We start from the raw sequence: 19,694 nt of genomic DNA, 5'->3' as shown, positions 1-19,694 counted from the left end.
TCTGGATCTGCATAATTAGATCTGGACCACCCTGTATATATATAATATACAGTATTACTTGTATAAGAGAGAAGTTAAATATGTTGTGGGCCTGAACATCAGCAAGGGTGGCAGCACAAGTTTGAGTGCACATTCAGCGATGTTATCTGGGATGCCTGCCTTCGGGGGGGTTTATCCTCTTCAGAGACTTTTCCACATCAGCGGATGATATTGTGAACGAGGTTGTTGAACCCTCACTAATGAACCTTCCTGTCCATTGACTCTGTGTTGTGGGCCTCAAAGCGGGCACAGAATTTGTTGAACTCATCCAGAGAGAAATAGTTGTCAGTGGTCAACCTTATATTTCTGTAGCCTGTGTGTATTTAGATTAGTTACCTTCTAGTTTAAGTCTGTATCTCTTCTTGGTTTCTCTAATAGCTCTGCATAGATCATATCTAGAAATTTTGTACTCGACATATGCGTTAGAGCAAGCATGAAGAGGACCTCTGAATTAATCCATGGTTTATTGTTTGGATTTGACCAGATGTGTATGAAGGGCACAATAAAATCAGTGCAAGTGCTTATGTAGCAAAGAACTACTAAACTGTGATCCTTCAGGTTAACAGTGCCATCCTCATTCATGGCAGTTGTCTTAAAAACATCCCACTGAGTAAAGTGAAAGTAGCCTTAAACTCCTTCTAAGATTGTTCTGTCCATACTTTAACAGTTTTCCTTACTGTGGGAACTTGTTTGAGGAGCTGTCTGTATGCTGCATAGAGGAATACAGAGATATGATCGAACCGTCCAAAGTGAGGTCGAAGTACAGCCATATACGCCCCCCTTCAAATTACCATACATGCGATCCAGTGTGTTTTCCTCCTGTGTAGGAAAAGTAACGTTTTGTTGATATGCTGGTATCACAGTGGTTAAAGTTTCCAGCCACTATAAACACTGCATTGGGGAATCTGTTTTCTTGTACATTAAAAAAAAAAAGAAAACTCATACAATGTCCCCATGGCAGCACTGGGGTTTCCTTACAGAGGAATGTAATGCCTGTTACTATTTGAAATTACTCATTTTTAAACTTTTATTTACATATGACTGCAAAACTTCATTTTTAGAAGCCATGACTTCAACGTCCCAATGGTCAACTTCCTTAGCTTATCCTTAATTAGGTCGTGTATAAATGATAACTGATTATTAGAGAAACTTTTATGATTGCATTAGAACTATTGAAACCTGCTATTCTGTTCACTTGCATTGCAACATACTGGCATTCCTTCAAAAATGGCTAAAATGAAACAGCTTTTTCAAAAAATATATCAGTCTTTTTTTTTTTTTGCAGAACTGAGATTATTCCATGAGGTAGACTGCCATTTTCATACAAAATGACTATTACTGTCTTGAGAGAAAAGGGTAAACTAAACCTATCCAGTACATGGAAAGATGAGAAAGACCCAGATACATAACTGAATAAGAGGAGAAGAACATGTCCTCAGTTGGCTTCTTCCTTAAATACATGCCAAATACCAGCGTCTGTCTCATACAACAGAGAAAAGACAACTCCAGGATGCTGTCTCAAAGATAAAGCCAAATGAGTTGTTAAATATAAGAAACTGAGAAACACATATTCTTTGAGCTTGTGATTAATCTTTAGATTCTAATTTAGGAAGACATGGTTGTATTTGGGGGCTGCCTAGTTGTTATTTCTGTTACCTTCCAGCTCCTGAATTGAAGTCTCAGGCTCATTCACTGTCCTTTGTGGCGTCTGCAACCATTTGGGACTTCCCTATTGTATGTGTAGGCATGACAGTCAAATGACATACATACATACATACATACATACATACATACATACATACATACATACATACATACATACATACATACATACATATGTACAGGTGCTGGTCATAAAATTAGAATATCATGACAAAGTTGATTAATTTCAGTAATTCCATTCAAAAAGTGAAACTTGTATATTAGATTCATTCATTACACACAGACTGATGTATTTCAAATGTTTATTTCTTTTAATTTTGATGATTATAACTGACAACTAATGAAAGTCCCAAATTCAGTATCTCGGAAAATTAGAATATTGTGAAAAGGTTCAATATTGAAGACACCTGGTGCTACACTCTAATCAGCTAATTAACTCAAAACACCTGCAAAAGCCTTTAATTGGTCTCTCAGTCCAGTTCCGTAGGCTACACAATCATGGGGAAGACTGCTGACTTGACAGTTGTCCAAAAGACGACCATTGACACCTTGCACAAGGAGGGCAAGACACAAAAGGTCATTGCTAAAGAGGCTGGCTGTTCACAGAGCTCTGTGTCCAAGCACATTAATAGAGAGGTGAAGGGAAGGACAAGATGTGGTAGAAAAAAGTGTACAAGCAATAGGGATAACCAAACCCTGGAGAGGATTGTGAAACAAAACCCATTCAAAACTGTGGGGGAGATTCACAAAGAGTGGACTGCAGCCGGAGTCAGTGCTTCAAGAACCACCACGCACAGATGTATGCAAGACATGGGTTTCAGCTGTCGCATTCCTTGTGTCAAGCCACTCTTGAACAAGAGACATTGTCAGAAGCGTCTCACCTGGGCTAAAGACAAAACTGCTGCTGAGTGGTCCAAAGTTATGTTCTCTGATGAAAGTAAATTTTGCATTTCCTTTGGAAATCAAGGTCCCAGAGTCTGGAGGAAGAGAGGAGAGGCACAGAATCCACGTTGCTTGAGGTCCAGTGTAAAGTTTCCACAGTCAGTGATGGTTTGGGGTGCCATGTCATCTGCTGGTGTTGGTTCATTGTGTTTTCTGAGGTTCAAGGTCAACGCAGCCGTCAACCAGGAAGTTTTAGAGCACTTCATGCTTCAGGCTGCTGATGAACTTTATGGAGATGCAGATTTCATTTTCCAACAGGACCTGGCACCTGCACACAGTGCCAAAGCTACCAGTACCTGGTTTAAGGACCATGGTATCCCTGTTCTTGATTGGCCAGCAAACTCGCCTGACCTTAACCCCATAGAAAATCTATGGGGTATTGTGAAGAGGAAGATGCAATACGCCAGACCCAACAATTCAGAAGAGCTGAAGGCCACTATCAGAGCAACATGGGCTCTCATAACACCTGAGAAGTGCCACAGACTGATCGACTCCATGCCACGCTGCATTGCTGCAGTAATCCAGGCCAAAAGAGCCCCAACTAAATATTGAGTGCTGTACATGCTCATACTTTTCATGTTCATACCTTTCAGTTGGCCAATATTTCTAAAAATCCTTTTTGCATTGGTCTTAATTGATAATCTAATTTTCCGAGATACTGAATTTGGGACTTTCATTAGTTGTCAGTTATAATCATCAAAATTAAAAGAAATAAACATTTGAAATACATCAGTCTGTGTGTAATGAATGAATCTAATATACAAGTTTCACTTTTTGAATGGAATTACTGAAATAAATCAACTTTGTCATGATATTCTAATTTTATGACCAGCACCTGTATATTATCAAACTAGCTTAATCCAGTTTAGGTTCACACAGAGCCAGTGCCAGCAGTTGGAACAAGGCATGTTGGGGAGCATGAACTGGTACAGTGCATTGCCGCACCCACCACACAACAAAACAAATCGGGATCCCAGTTAGCAACCCCCCAGGCAGACACGCAGCCCAGTCCCACTCTCCGGAAATTGCCCTCTATCTGCCGTAGCCAGGTGTTACATGGGCAACCCCTTGGCCTGGTCCAGCCACCCGGATCCCCAACAATGAGGATCTTACGAGCCAGATCACCCTCAGGGAAATGCACTACATGGCCGTAGTGCCGTAACTGACGCTCCTTCACAATGCAGTTAATGTGCCTCATTCTGGACTTCATGAGCAACCGCTCATTCGACACAAAGTCAAACCAGCGGTACCCAAGGATTTTCTGGAGAGACACAGTACCAAAGGAGTATTCATCTCAGGTCACTGGATTGCGTCCATGTCTCACAACCATATAGCAAGACAGTGAGGAAATAACAATTGATAAAGCATCATCACAGGGTGCAGACACACACTGAAACACCCACAGTGGAGACAGTTTTAGTGGTGCTAATTAACTGAGCACACACACATTTTCAGATGTTTGAAGGAACCTGGAAATCCCACAGGGGAAGCTCACTTTGACATGAGGAGAATGTGCAAAGCGCACAAAGACAATGACCGAGCACTGGATTGAAACCCAAGATGCTGAATCATTTAGCAATCCAACTTACCTCCATTGTGAATCTGCACAAACAAGCTGTATATCCATCCATTCATTTTCCAACCCGCTGAATCTGAACACAGGGTCACGGGGGTCTGCTGGAGCCAATCCCAGCCAACACAGGGCACAAGGCAGGAACCAATCCTTGGCAGGGTGCCAACCCACCGCAGGATACACACAAACACACCCACACACCAAGGCCAATTTAGAATCGCCAATCCACCTAACCGGCATGTCTTTGGACTGTGGGAGGAAACCGGAGCACCCGGAGGAAACCCACACAGACACGGGGAGAACATGCAACTCCACGCAGGGAGGACCTGGGAAGCGAACGCGGGCCACCTAACTGCGAAGCAGCAGCGCTACCACTGCGCCATCGTGCCGCCCATACAAGCTGTATATTGAAACAAAATGTTTTTATTTTTTAGAATTAGCATTTTTCTAATTATTGAGTTGCAATTTTCTATTTGTTAACCAAGTTACAAATAAATCACTCAAATCTGAGGAAGGAACATTTATTTCTTCATTTGTGCTTGTCAAATTAAAATATGCAAAAAAGGTTTCCATCTCTAGTTCCATTATTAAAAAAGACACTTTATAAGGTCATAAATATGAATATATATCTACCAAGTGGAAAAAATCACATAAAAGAGATGAAAAGCAAATGGGGAGCCAACATATCACTCTTTATTCTATGTAGCACACTTCATTTTGATGAGTATCACAATGCAATTTATAGGACAATTTTCTTTACTTTATACCATGAAAAAAACTATTAAACACATGCAGGCACTGGTGTGTGACTTTACCATGTCCATTTTATAAAATGCGAGCTCCACATATGGAGTTCACTTTGAACTTGGTTAAAAAGGAACAACTTAAACAGAAAATCATTTTCTGGGCAATATATTTTTCCTGGGAAATTTTAGGATCTCAACCTGGACTGCTTTTCAACAAGATTTGTTTTGCCTCTTTAGTTTACGCAGACAGATTCAATATTCTAGAAACCAGACAGTGCCTGGTATTTGAAAATGCCTCTGCCTAGAATTCTAAAATATCCCCCATCCTAAAGAAACAACCATCTTGGTAAAGTGCTCCTGAACAGACAGATTTATGCAGTCAAGATATAGTGAGCCTTTGGCCTTTACTTTAATGATGCCATGGTTAAGTGATATGGGGTGCTACTGAGCTGACTAGGCATTTGAAGTAAGTCACATAGCAAATTTTTGGAATAGTTAGAAGGCTCCTATGCTTTCTGCTTCCTCTAATTTTTTTCATAGAATAATTCATGATTCTCCAGTCTCAACCTTGTCAAACCCTGCAATCACGAGGTACATTAACTCTAAACAGCATTTTAGTAAAATGAAACAAGATCCTCATGTATAAAACTTGTTTATGCTCGAAAACATGCTTAAGCCATTTCTTACACAAAAGTCAGGATTTATAAAACACGAGTTAGGCATGGAAGTTGACTTAACAATAGGAAATTTTTAAGTCCTACAGAAACCTTGTGGGTGTTATCATGTTAGTGACTTTAGGTAGCAGGATAATGAAGTGAAAAGAAATATTGGTTTCATTGAACATTTTAATGACATGGTAGTCACAATCTGACGTCCTATCCTTCCATCAATTTTCTAAACCCACTTTATCCTAAAAAGGTTCAAATTACAGTTCACAGACATGTTATTTCAATATAGCTGCATAGCTATAGGTTACGCTTAATGTTCATTGTCTTAATGTGTAGCCTATCTATTTTCTTACATAATACACTACAGTGGCTTTTCATTTGTCTGTCCAGGATTTTAAATCACCTGTAGCTCGCAAACCATATGAACTATTGACCTGAAATTTGGTACACATATACTATGTGATGTATACTATCTGTTTTCTGAGTGATGATTGACCTCAAAGGTTGTTTCTCTTTTTATTTTTATTTTATTGTAGAATCAACTTTCAGCAGTGGCGCCATTCTCATTCCCTCCCAACCTCATTGTCACTTCCTCTGCCTCTTCATATCTTAAATCATTCTTGAGGCTGATTGAACACTTAAGTGCTAGCTTAAGTGAAACATTAAGGAAAAAAAGTAATTTCATCACAAACACTGACTTAATCGGTTTTAATTAATGTGAAAAGATGCCGATGAAAGAAGAGAAGAAGCAGGCCGCTAGGGTGGAGAAAAGAAGAGCTGCTCAGCAATCAGCAAACGCATCAATCTCTGAGCAAACGAATGCTAAACGTAAAGAGAAAGAGTAGGAAAAGTCAAGTGTAACCGTTATCGTGCAGTGTGCCGTTGCTGGTTTGTCTATAAAAAGGGTGTGCTATTTGTTGTATGACATAATTGGGAATGTCAGCATTACCAAATACTTAGCCATCACACACAGAATGACCCTGATGTGTGCTTCCCACACAATTATTTGATAAAATAAAGGAATTGAGGGTTGAGCCAGACACTCTCACAATAATGTTAGACAGACACATTTAACCATCACATATTAGTTGTATTATTTCCATTACATTAAGTGCTTTCTTTTTACAAAAGCAAATTCATTCTGTGATGGTGACTTTAAAGCAACATGTGAACAGTCAATTGCACCAATTACTTCAGAAGAATCAGCAATTGCTGCAGATTGCCTTTGATGTTGGCTTGCTCACCATAACCATAAGGAAACTTCATGTATCTGGGTAGCATCTTAATTCTATAGAACCCATACAGATGGCATGACACGCCTCAAGGGTGACTGTAAGATTCCTGGCACTTTGTGCTGAAAACCACCTGTCGCAAAATACCCTACATTTGTTGGCACCTATAATGGAATACAGATAGCGTGATTTCCACGTGATGGTCTCTATAATGTAGACTCCAGTTCAGGATGGCTCTAGCATGTTTAAATCAGCTTATAAGTTGGCTTATAAACCAGTCATCATCATGAAAAACTACACAACAATATATAAATGAAAGAAATCATTATGTTTTTATTTTTGTCTATGTATTTTAATTGTGACAAAATAACCAATTTCTCATTTTAACAACTTAAAAATATACAAATACTGTAACATTCGGTTGGGACTTAGCTGATATTAAAGTTGGAGCATCTTTTGTTGTTTATTTGCTTCATCAACGAGACAGATATCACATTTTTGTTTTTTAAATATTTTGTCACAGGTGTATGTGTTGATTTTGTGAGGTATGACACAGTACCCCAGCTCCCTTACCTGGCCAGGAGGACTTGATAATGGAAGGTCAGTGAGGGAATAATCTTATCTCCTTTCTGGGTCTGTGTTGTGGAAAGAGGTGTGTTGTGGGGATGACATCCACAAAACCACTGGGCAACACCCAGGATGAACTTGGGAATAGGGAAGGACAGCACAGTGGGTGAATGAATATCTGCTATGGGCTGAGTGTCGCTCTGTACACTGGGTGGAAGAATCCTGTTGGACAGGCCTCATTATGGATGCCTGTAGGGCATCATGGAAATTGTGGTCCCATGGGTCTGTTTTGTCAGATTCTTTAGGGGACGAGAGGGAGAGAAGCCGGACAGTAACAATACAAGGACCCTGTAGTCCTGCCGGATCCGGAAGTGCTGCCTGGAGTTAATTGATTCAGCACCGGAAGTATTTCCAGGTCCAGTGTTTAAACAGAGCACTCCACTCGACTTGGGGATTTGGAGTAAGGAGAGGAGCTGGACAAGACTTCCCTGGAAGAAGTGGAGGAAAATCAATGGAGCAAAGAAAGTGACTGTTGATATTATCAGGCTGTACTATGTTCTGGGAGAGCTGCTATGACACTGAAGGAAGGAAGCATGTAAAAGGTACATTTTTTTAAAAATAAAAGTGCTAGATTTGAACCCAGGACACTGTGTGTGTGTAATTGTGTCCGGGGTTGGGGGAGCTGGAATGTCCCTAGTAGCCATAAGATATAATGGAGAATTGCTCAGACCACCACACTGTTGTTTGTACAGGCAGAAATAGGTGTCTGGTATGCACACACTAACAACTTAATCACTCATGCTAACTACTGAGGATCTGTTTGCTGACAGGAGGATCTATCCAGTGTCTAAAATATGAAAATACTGCATATTCAAGATGAAATACCCATTCTCAAGCTAAATCTAAAACAGTGGGTTAACCTTGAATTGAAATTGTACAGAGTATTTCTCTATTTGTTTAAAGGATAGGCGACATGCAAGTTAATTTGGGCATGGCAGACTATGGCATTCATTGATCCATTCATCCTCTAAATCCACTTATCCAAGTTAAGGAGCTGGAGCCTATCAAGTAAACACTGTGTGCAGGCAAAAACAACCCCTGGATGGGATGCCAGTCAATAGCAGGGTGAACACATAGACACCCACCAGGGTGTGGCGGGGGCCTTTGTGTTATAACAGATTAAGAATTATTTTTTGGACAAATTTTTCCAAAACACTGCCACTGTCTCTACTATATATTCTTCTATTTTATGACAAATAAAACTCAAAGCTTTTCCAAGATGTCCCATAATGCACCATGCATCCCCTAAGCTTTATACTTAAAGTCAAGGGTATTCAATCTTCAGATATTGCTCTCGACTCTGTGATTTCTGAACTATGATTGCTGTTATCGATGATCAGTTCTCAAGGCTGCCTAAATATTACAAGTGTGTGCATAATCATGGAATGCTTAAGTCAGTGTTCAGAGTACAGGTTTGTGGAACCGATTGAGCCTCACTTGTAAAACAAGGCTTGTTCAATAACCATACCTTGGTACAAAATGGCCAAACCCATTAAAAAAACAGCATGGCATCACTAGTAGAAGCAAAAATATTTAAGGTACATCAAAAATTAACAAGAACTTTTAAATTCCCCACTTTCATAAACTTCATATGGCATAAGCAATAATTTCAGAGAACATAAATGAAGGTTAGGAAAAAAAAAAATTTAAATAAGTGAGTTTCTAGCTTTCAATGCACACCTTGTTTTTGATTGTTTTTGTGGAATCCAGGAACATGGAGTCAAAGTTTGTTGAAAATTTGTCTCTATTATAAAAAAAAAAAAAATTAGGACGAGACTCTTTTCCTGCAACAAGACATGATCTTTTGAAGAGAGACAGAGAGACAATTTCATGTAAGTCACGTCATACTTACAACCTTTGGAAGCAAGTCCCGTGATACACATGCAGAGCAGGTTAGAGATAATGGAAGTAGGAAAATTCGAAATTCTCAAAAAAATGAGAGTAAACATCACATTAGTGCAAACAAACAGAAAATATCCCTCTGTGAAATAACAGAACAGTGAAAAGAGATTGAATAGTGTTTGAGGATGTCTGGTGGAGAAGAGAGACAAAGCAGTGACTTTAAAACTTTTGAACCGCTGCACAAAATTCAGATCATGCAGCACGGGAGCAGCAGCAAGCCAGCAGTTGATTGAGTAGGTAAAAAAAAACAACTGTTATTCAATTTCCATTGTATCACCATTAAAGAGGGGTTTCAGAGGAGCAACCATGTCCCCTTGGGGTGCGTTCAGCCCCCCTCTTCACAACACAGAGTAGTGCTAGCCTTGGGTAGGGGTAGGCGAGCGAAATGCAGATTATGTGGCAAGGCAGCAGCAGCAGCAGCAAGCCAGCAGCAGATCGAGCAAAGAGGAGGTAAGAAAAAAAGGAATTTGTTTCCCATTGTATCAACATTTTAAGAGGGGTTTTCGGGTTTCGGAGGAGCAGCCACGTCTTCTTGGGGTTCAGCCTCCGTTCATAACAGCACGTAGAGCTTTGTGGGTTGGGGTTTAAAAGGGTTGGCTAGCGAAGCAAGCAGCAGGCAAAGCCCTCTAGTCATTTAAAAAAATAACTTACCTCAGTGTGATTCTTCCAGAGACATGAAAGGGCAGCTTCTCTGGAGATTGTAGAAATACAATGGGTGTGGCTTTATGGTAATTATAATTTTTAAATGATTCAGACTACAAGGCTTTCTTAGAAAAGTAGCCAGCACATAATTCCTTTTTTTTTATTCCTAACGCCTTTGAAAATGTGAGCTGTTAATTAGTGATGTCCATCTGATAATTTATTTACACCTTTACAAATTTGGTGCAGATGCATCCTTGATGTCAGTGTCTCTTGTTCTGAGGAACAGATTGATTTGCATGTGCTTTTTTCATAATAGTTTCTTCTTCTGTCTCTTTTTAAATGCCGTCTATTAAAGAAGCCACTGGGGAAGCGTCTGTGAATAGAATAAATTTAGTGGCTCCTGTGTGGGACACACTGTCATTTGCATGGTGCCTGTAGCTTGTTAATTGCCATTTTTTAATGAAACATTTTACAAGTAGGAAAGAAGGAGCAAGAAAGTGAATTCATAAAATAAAAAAGAGCATATTTTGTGCTGGGGGCCTTATTTACCATACGTGGATTCATCCATTTTCTCCCTCTTTATACTACCTCTTTATAGCATACTCAATTTGCCTCAAAATTCAATTGCCAGGAAACAAAATTATTTACAAAACAGAATAAAAGTATATCTGAAGGTAAGGATTAAATGTTTAGCCTTTACATGTTTAACTTTCATGACTTCAAGATTCATGCGATTTTATTTATAATCTCGTTTTTAGCTTTGTGTTATTAACCGCACACATTTGCGGGCTCTGAGGCTAAGTGCAGTCAGATAATAAAATGAGGGCTGCGATGTGTGTAAGCTTGAGGAATGGCTAGTACCCTACTAGACGCTTCACCGGTCTTGTTCATCCTATCAATGTAGAGTAAAGAGCTCCCCATGCATCTGTTGAATATTTTCATTGTTTTGCTTAAAAAAGGTTAACTTTTGCATTGCAATTATACCCCCAAAGCATAGTGCAAGCATGTTAAGTCAGTGATGCGGCTTAAAGGTGTTTGATTAACTTTGTGTTGGAATATCAGCAACTGCTGTCAGCAGTGACCAGCAAGCTAGAGACATCAAGGCTGCTGTTCTTATCATCAATCATAGCCTGAAGGTTAAACATCAAGTCGCCTCTGCTATGCTTCTATACTATGAGACCCCCAAGGATCTCAACCTGAACACAAAGCAGATGTTGATGATGTATTATTTCAAGCTGCTGAATCCTTCATGATCTCCAGTGCCATTCACCAGCCATTAAGGACAGAGTGTTGGAGGTCATGTCAAGACCTTGCCAGTTTCTGCGTCTTCCAACAGCAGCAGCTAAAGTTTTCTTTTATGGATATGTTACCACAAAAGATCACAGAATTCTCGGGTATGACTAGCGATAAAAAATGTTTTGCATGTTACTATTTTTTTTGTGTACTACATTGAATGGGTTATTTCATGGTTGCTGTGTTATGAAAAGTAAATATTATCAGAAACAGTATTTTGTTATAAAGAATTCTATGCAGAAAATTCCATTTTGAGTAATCTATAGTGAAAAGATTAGTTTGTAGTGGTCGCAAGAACCTAACCCCTTATAGGTTCAATGTATCAACATTCATATCTTTGACTTTTGCACTGGTTTCTAGCAGCGTTACCCCACATAAGCTGAGGACTGACTGTACAATAATTAGAGATATTGGCCTCTAAACACCGAAATCACTTGAATCAAAAAACAGCAGTTAAAATGATCTGTCAGGAGAGAGCCTGAGAAGCAAAGCAAGCAATTGGCACAACAAGCCAGTATCAAACTAGCAAAGATAACATATTTGCTTAAGTCATCCATTTAAGAGGGAATTGGCAAAATGCTACCAATGTCATCAACAGAGCAGATCACTATATGTCAGATGAATCAAGCATGGCAGCCAGCTCTACTCAGATGTGCCAAGCAACAGACCAGGAAGAAACAACAATGTACATTATCTAAATAGAAATGACTAAATAATAACATGGGTGGTATCAAAACATTTCATGATTATTATTTTAATGCCATTTTTTTCATGAATTGCAACAAATTGACCGTGCATAGCATGGGTTTATTTGATCTTTATCTGTATAGCTTTCCACCTCAGAGACGAGGTATACTGATCAGAAATACAATGAAACCCACATTTGGTATTTTTCTAATCAGTAGTGATGAGCAAGCCTTGTGGTCTTTGCTTTGCAGTAAGCAAAATTCTCAAAATATTTAGGAACTTCTCCAAACTCTGTAAAAAACATTGAAATCAATACAGAAGGTGGAACTGTTTTTGAGTAGACTATGTGGTGTATATGGTGTTTAAAATGTTCCTGAAGGCTAGAGATGCTTCTGAAAACTATGCTGGGCCAATTATTATGGCCAGAAATGTGACCTGAGCTGCAAGGCAACAGTGCTAACGATTTCGCCACCATGCCTCAAGCAACAAAAGAAGGAACAATATCCACAAATAAAATACAAGAAATGGCTACAAACTGACAATAAGTAAATACATATACATATCACTGGGGGCACACATTGGCATGGGACTGGGTTGTCCATTGTTTGAAGTTGCGGCTCTGGGTGCAGCTGAAATGTCTTTTTATTTTTTCACTCTGTCAGCATGAACACTTTGCAATGTGTTCTTCCATTAAGAAGACAGAAAAATCTTGTAAATAGTAATACATTTTTCGCTATTATTGTTTCATAAAGATTAATTCTGATTTGAGGAAGGGGAGAGGTATTTATTCTTTTGACTCTTAGTGACACATGGCTGATTAATTATCGTGTTGTCACACTGGCTTTATAAAGTATGATAGGGCATTGGTGAAGAAAAAGTTTGGCTGCACAGTGTATTTCCAGGAAAAAATATTCAGTGAATAAGATCACCAGTGAAAAAAAACTTTGGCAAATTTCACCAATCAACACTACTAAGAAGCAATGAAGAAAAAGTGTTAAATTTTGGAAATTGTCACTGGGTCATTGTCAGGCTCCTATTAGTACAGGTCTGGGTTCACTTTGTTTAAGTGTTTTTAGTCTCACGGCAGTTATTTTTATAAGTAATAGTTATGACCCACTTTGAAGTGTTCTGATTTGTTCGATATAATTTGTGAAATTATTATTTTGCTGTTTGTTGTTTCAGATTATTTCTTTTCATGAACACTGCCATGCTTTGATAGCGACAACTTCATTGTTAAATCACCAGAGCTTGAAGTGCAGAGAATTCAACCTTGCTGTTGATTTTTGAAACCAAAAAAGGCTACCTTCACACTATAGCTCAGCTGCCATATGTGACAGAGATCTGATGCTTTTAGACAAGCGTGATTAGCAGAAGTGAAATGGAATCTAAACTTTTCAGAAAGGATTTTCATGACTCTCATAGTGACTGCTCTGCATTAAAAACCCACCACTCCACACTCTCATCTGTCTCCTGTCCTTTGGTCCAGACGTTTCTACATACAAACCCATGCCTACATGTTTACCTTTACTTTTACTCTGTGTATATTTGGAACTGTTAATAGTAATTGTGCTTCTCATAGTTTAATGTTTACTTAGTTTATTGTCTACTCTCATATACTTTTATCTAAGGCATCTATAGGCTTGCTCCAAACAATTTTTCATTGTAATGTACAGTGACAATAAAGGTATCTTGTATCTATTATAAGGTGAAGTCTTAGGCAAGCAATTTAAATGGGGTCAGGAGACAATTGAAGATGAGGGCATCCTGTAAAGGCATCTTCACAGGAAACATGTAAAAAAGTGGAAGCCATGTTTATAGAAGACCATCGTGTAAAGGTTAATGTGATAACCCATGAACTAGGCATTCCATTTAGCAGTTTCCATAGTCATGGATTACCATTTAATAATGCCAAAGGTCAGGTCCCCATGCGACAGAAAGCGTGTATCTGGGAATTCAGTCACAAGAACTTGGGCCTTATTGGTGAAAATCACATTGACTTTCTCTCATGGATTGTTAGAGGGGATGAGACGTGGGTTCACCACAGTGACACTAAAACCAAAACTATGCAAGCATAGGGGTCCCTGACCCCCCAAGAAATTTTGCCTGCAGCAGTTGACCAGAAACAACATGGCAACCTATCCTTCCACGATGAAGTCATTACATGAGGCCATTAAACAAAAAATGTTGTGAGAAACTCTGAGCAGGCATATTGCTTCTTCACAACAGCATACCATCCCGCAAATCACAAAAATTGTAGGCTGCTATCAGGTTATGTGGCTTCATAGAGCTTAACCATGCACCGTACAGTCCAGACCTAGCCACCACTCTTTTGAAACCGGCAGAAACTCCTGCAAAGCTAGCAATTTCCCAACAATAATGACTTCAAGGAGGCAGTAACAGGTTGCCTGGAGGATCAAAATGAATCCTTCTGTTCTGGAGGGATCAAATCACTGCAGGTAAAGTGTACTGAAGTTAAGGGGGATTACACTGAAAAGTAATGAGGTGAGTTTAACCATCAGATTTTATTTTCATAGTTAGGCAGATAAGTTATTGAACACCCCTTGTACAGTTCGTTCTCCTATTGTTGTGGTCATAGGAGACATAATTAAGTGTTATGATCCCAGAACATGCAGTCATCATTTCTACTCTCTTGATATTTTGGTCCAGAATTTAGCACCACAATTTGCATAGAGTAGTCTGCTGTTTCTTGGCTTTATCTGATTGGATGTCTGGAATCCCAAAGATTTTGCTGCTATAATTTATATCCCTGTTGGGGATGGCGGTTAGGACAATAGGTGCCCCCCCTAATCTGAGCCTAAAACACTCATACACAAATGTACTGTATATACTGCGTGTATTTCTATTGACAATCCCTGGTTTGCAAGGCTGCCAGCGTGCATGTGACAATTTTTCACAAGACAGACAGAATCTCTTTTGAGTCCAAATGGCTGCTGATATTCTTTGTCAAAGCTAGAAATAAAAATAAAAGATTCACTCTCTTTAACGAAATACAATTTGTCCCTTAAGTGTTTCAGGTTTCTGACTTTCAAGTACGATTCATGTCTGGCCCTTTCAAGAACGTTTTCCAATTGATCGACAGCCGTCTGTCTTTTGCTTTTAATTTTTGGGTTAGCAATTACCTCTGCCACTCAAAAAATAGAGCCATCCATACAGGTTTTAATGGAAAAGCATCTCATTTGTTATGGTGGTTCAGCAAATAATACTGAGCACTTGGACCCTGGTTCATGCCCTGCTTGGAGAAGAGGTCATCTTTATGTTTTCTTGTTGATTTCCTCTCACTGTCTTGGCAATGTTTAATTTGCTAAGTGGGAATGAGACTGACATTATACTGCGTCAGCCAGAGTTAGTGTCTATCTTTTATATGATGGTGTGGAGATAGACTCTTCTTCAAAATGACACATTCATTCTGAAAATGTTGGTGGATATGGAAATAACCTACCATATATACTCTCGTATAAGTTGGTTCTTGAAACCCAAAAAATCAATCATAAAATCAGACACCGACATGTATGCCAGTTCAAAAATACGACACTTAATTTTTTTTTTCTTCTTGTCTCCTCCAGTCTTGCACCAGTTTCTCAGACACATCAAATTTTGTTGCAGCAGTGCAGTTACCAATTTCTTTCATCACTTCAATGCCTTTTAAATTAAATACAGCTTCATATTTTCTTCTGATTGGGTGCTCCATAATAGATAAGGGATGCTCTTACGATAAAGGTGTATGAGAGTCTGAGATACACAAAACAGTGCAAATGACGCTTCAGAATAGTTCACATATTACTGTGTGGTCACACAGGCACAATACATAGGAAAAAAAAGGCAGTGTGCTCCATGGTTACTCTCTTAGGTGGGTGTTAGCATATCATGATCTCTTGGACCAATAGTGCGAGTTTTCCACATTCGACTTATATGACCAACATTACAAAATACCGGAAATCATATGGTAAAATCAATCTATTTATCCACGGGAGAACTTAAACGCGAATATATATGGTAATCAAGCCAAGTACATTTTTCAATAATGCAAAGTTGGTTTTAAAATTGTCCACTCTACTTTACCCTGTATACTGCAAGTAAATTAGAGGAAATTAGCATGACAAGCATAACCTTCTGATGCTAATAAAATAAATTGGCCGGCTGGTTTCTAAACTTCTATCAGGACACACTGACATGCCAGTCAACTGTACTTATTAGGTCTGAATATGGGTGTCAACTTCATAATTGGAAATGGTTAATAGCCAGCTGATCCATTTCTGTTTTCAAGGAGCAAAAATAAAAGGCAGATTGTGGAATCTTTCATTTGCTCTGTAAAAGAGAAAATATCAGATGTCTTTAAAACAGTTTAATTAAAGGTGAAACCTTATTTTGAAGTTATTACCAGTGTTGCTTAGCAACTTGCAAGAATGCTCTGAGGAGGTAGTCATTTTCAAAGGTTCACACATCAAAGTTAACTTTTTAAAAAGTGTCTCTATTGTCAAGTAATCCTAAAATACTTTCCTGAACTTTTTTAGATCTAACTAGCATTTTTCTCCTTGTTAGGTCTTTTCTTGCTGTAGCTAGACCTAAAACATTCAGGGATTTATTTTGCATCTGTGCAGAAATTAAATATAATAGGAGCCCTACTGCAGAAAAGTAAAAATCCCAGCTCTGATGCCTGCCTCCAAAATAATTCCCTTATGTCCCATCTCTCCTCAACCTTCTTGTTCTAAACTCTGCATTAAGTATGTGCTACCATTTCTCTAAGACTCACTCTCATTAAAGAAATGCAATTTGTCCCTTAAGGAATTTCAGGTTTCTGACTCTTGCCTTCTCAACTACGATTCATGTTTTGCCCTTACAAGAAAGTATGTCCAATTGATCAACCCCATCTTGTTTTCGATTTTTGGAATCAAACCGGAGGTTTGTTCAAGCACTGTAAGAAAACAATGCTAATTGCACCATCAGCACTTAATTAAGCATTGCTGGAAGATGGATGACAATCACAAGGAAGTAGTATTCAGGGATATTTGTATTTTGGGAATTTCATGGAGCAGAAAAAAGCACTGAAAGTCACGGCAGTTTGTGTGTATCAGTTTGAAGGGCTCCCTAACTAGGATCAATATCAGATGTATCACAACCTCATGGGATGAACATGAAAAAATTTGCTCATCTCCCCCTCTTGACACACTGAATATTTTCAGCCAACGAATAATTCAGCAGAATTGTGCCAAGAAATACTACTGGAGCTCCCTAGTACCAACAGCTATACCAACGCCTGCATAATGCCTCACTGTGACTGTGACTGCCAAGTCAGAAGTTTTCTTTCTTTTTAATTTTCTTTCTTTTTAGTCATTCTGGTGCATGTTCAGACTATATTATATCTCAGTCTATCTATCTATCTATTATATAGTTCCTTTCATACCTATCTATTGTATTATATAGTGCCTTTCTATCTATCTATCTATTACATAGTGCCTTTCTATCTATCTATCTACCATGACAGATGCCTTGGAGGTCCAGCCAGGGAGGGTGTGCAGTAGGAGGTGCACACCTGGCTGAATATGCATGTGCTTGTAAGGTTGCAGGCACTGGTGCATACAAAAGCTTTCTTTACTAATGTCATAAGGCGTGCAGGTATAAATGAGACACTACTGCTAATTTGTTTATATGAAACATCACAGGGTAGAAGAGTGGGCAGCACTTGTCTAGAAGTATTGGTCACTGAAATCAAAACATTTTGAATCTCCTCACATACTGAGGTGAATGGACCACTTGCTCTGTTTAGTTTTTGTCACTTGTCTGTACATAATACTTTTTCAATGTCTTATTTTTTAAGTATCTTTTGGACTGTTTTCTTCATTCATTCATTCAATAAAATTACTTTTTATACAAACCCACTGCTGTTTTTGAACTCTGATAAGGATTCACGGGTACTTGGTCCTGACTTGTAGATGTTCAAGTCCTGCTAGTCCTAAGAAAAAGGACATGTGTCATCACAGGGAAGTTTCAAGGTCAAAAGAAAACAATGTGAGAAAATGTGTTAACAAAAATATGGTCCTTCAGATTTATTGGACTGAGAAGGAAGAAGAGACTGCTGTCTGAAACTTACTTAGATTTACCAAAGACATTAAAGAACCAGGTATGATTTCACATAGTTTGTACTGTATATGAGCAAATTAGGGGTGAGGGAGCGAAAAGACAAAATGAAAGGAAGTAAACAATGCTACACCTTACCAATTTCTGCACAAAAATAAAGAGGTTTTGCTTTCCCCACCCCCGATAATCTTGTTAAATTTCATATATGAATCCTGATTTGTCTAATTATATGCTCAGCAGCGAGCAATTTTCACAAGCTAAGAAGAGTGCATGTAAATGATTTTATCCCAATGTTAATAGAGCTCAAGTCATGTGGATTGTCATGTACTATTTTTTCTTACTTGCTTCCCACTCTAGTGAGTAGGTGAGAAACATTAAAAGTGAGCCAAACCAACCTCTGCTGTTAACTCTTTCTGAGTCATTTCAGCGATTTGACAGATAATAGGAGAAAAACACACACATAAAATATCTCAACCATAATTTAAACCCATCCCATTAAAGTATTAAAGAAGAGGAAATTAAGCTCCACTGACAGCCTGGAAAGCAAAAGGGGAACCAACTCTGTATGGGGACACCAGTCCAAGACACCCACACCAAGGCACTGTGGAGTTTTTAGTTCATTTAATGTGCACATCTTTGAGGTGTGGAAGGAAAACTAGAGTACCTAAATGAAAACTCCCACATACACTTGGAAAACATGCAGGTGTCACACAGGCAGTACCTAAGCCAGCATTCAAATCCTGGAAAAGGGAGGGATGAGGCCACATCCCAAACACCATGTCACCTTTCAATCCACAAACAAACCAATAATTTAAAAGAGAGAAACTGATAATAATAAAGTTGGTTAATTAAAAACACTTTCTGAAACAGGCTCCAAATTCTCCTATTTTGTTCTCTATATTGTGATCATTTTGCACTTTCTAGTCATCCATCCTTTTCTGCTTATCCGAGGTCGGGTCATGGGGGCAGCAGCTTGAGCAGAGAAGCCCAGACTTCCCTGTCCCCGGCCACTTCTACTATCTCTCCTGGGGGAATCCCGAGGTGTTCCCAGGCCAGCCGAGAGGCATAGTCCTTCCAGCGTGTCCTGGGTCTTCCCCAGGGCCTCCTCCTAGTTACACGTGCCCAGAACAACTCACCAGGGGGGCGTCCAGGAGGCATCCTGATCAGATGCCCGAGCCACCTCATCTGACTCTTCTCGATGCGGAGGAGCAGTGGCTCTACTCTGAGCTCGTCCTGGATGACTGAGCTTCTCACCCTATTTTTAAGTGAAAGCCCAGACACCCTGTGGAGGAAACTCATTTCAGCCTCTTGTATTTGTGATCTTGTTCTTTTGGGCACTACCCACAGCTCATGATCATAGGTGAGGGTAGGAACGTAGATCGACCGGTAAATTAAGAGCTTCATACTCAGCTGCAAACCAATTCAGAGAGAGTTGAAGATCACAGCCTGATGAAGCAAACAGGACAACATCATCTGCAAAAAGCAGTGACCCAATCCTGAGCCCACCAAACCGGACCCTCGCCCTGGCTGTGCCTAGAAATTGTGTCTATAACAGTTATGAACAGAATCAGTGACAAAGGGACTT

Source organism: Polypterus senegalus, chromosome 13, assembly GCF_016835505.1.
Source record: "Polypterus senegalus isolate Bchr_013 chromosome 13, ASM1683550v1, whole genome shotgun sequence".
NCBI classification, from domain to species: domain Eukaryota; kingdom Metazoa; phylum Chordata; class Cladistia; order Polypteriformes; family Polypteridae; genus Polypterus; species Polypterus senegalus.
The sequence above is the reverse complement of the archived record's forward strand: the minus strand, read 5'-3'. Positions refer to the sequence as shown.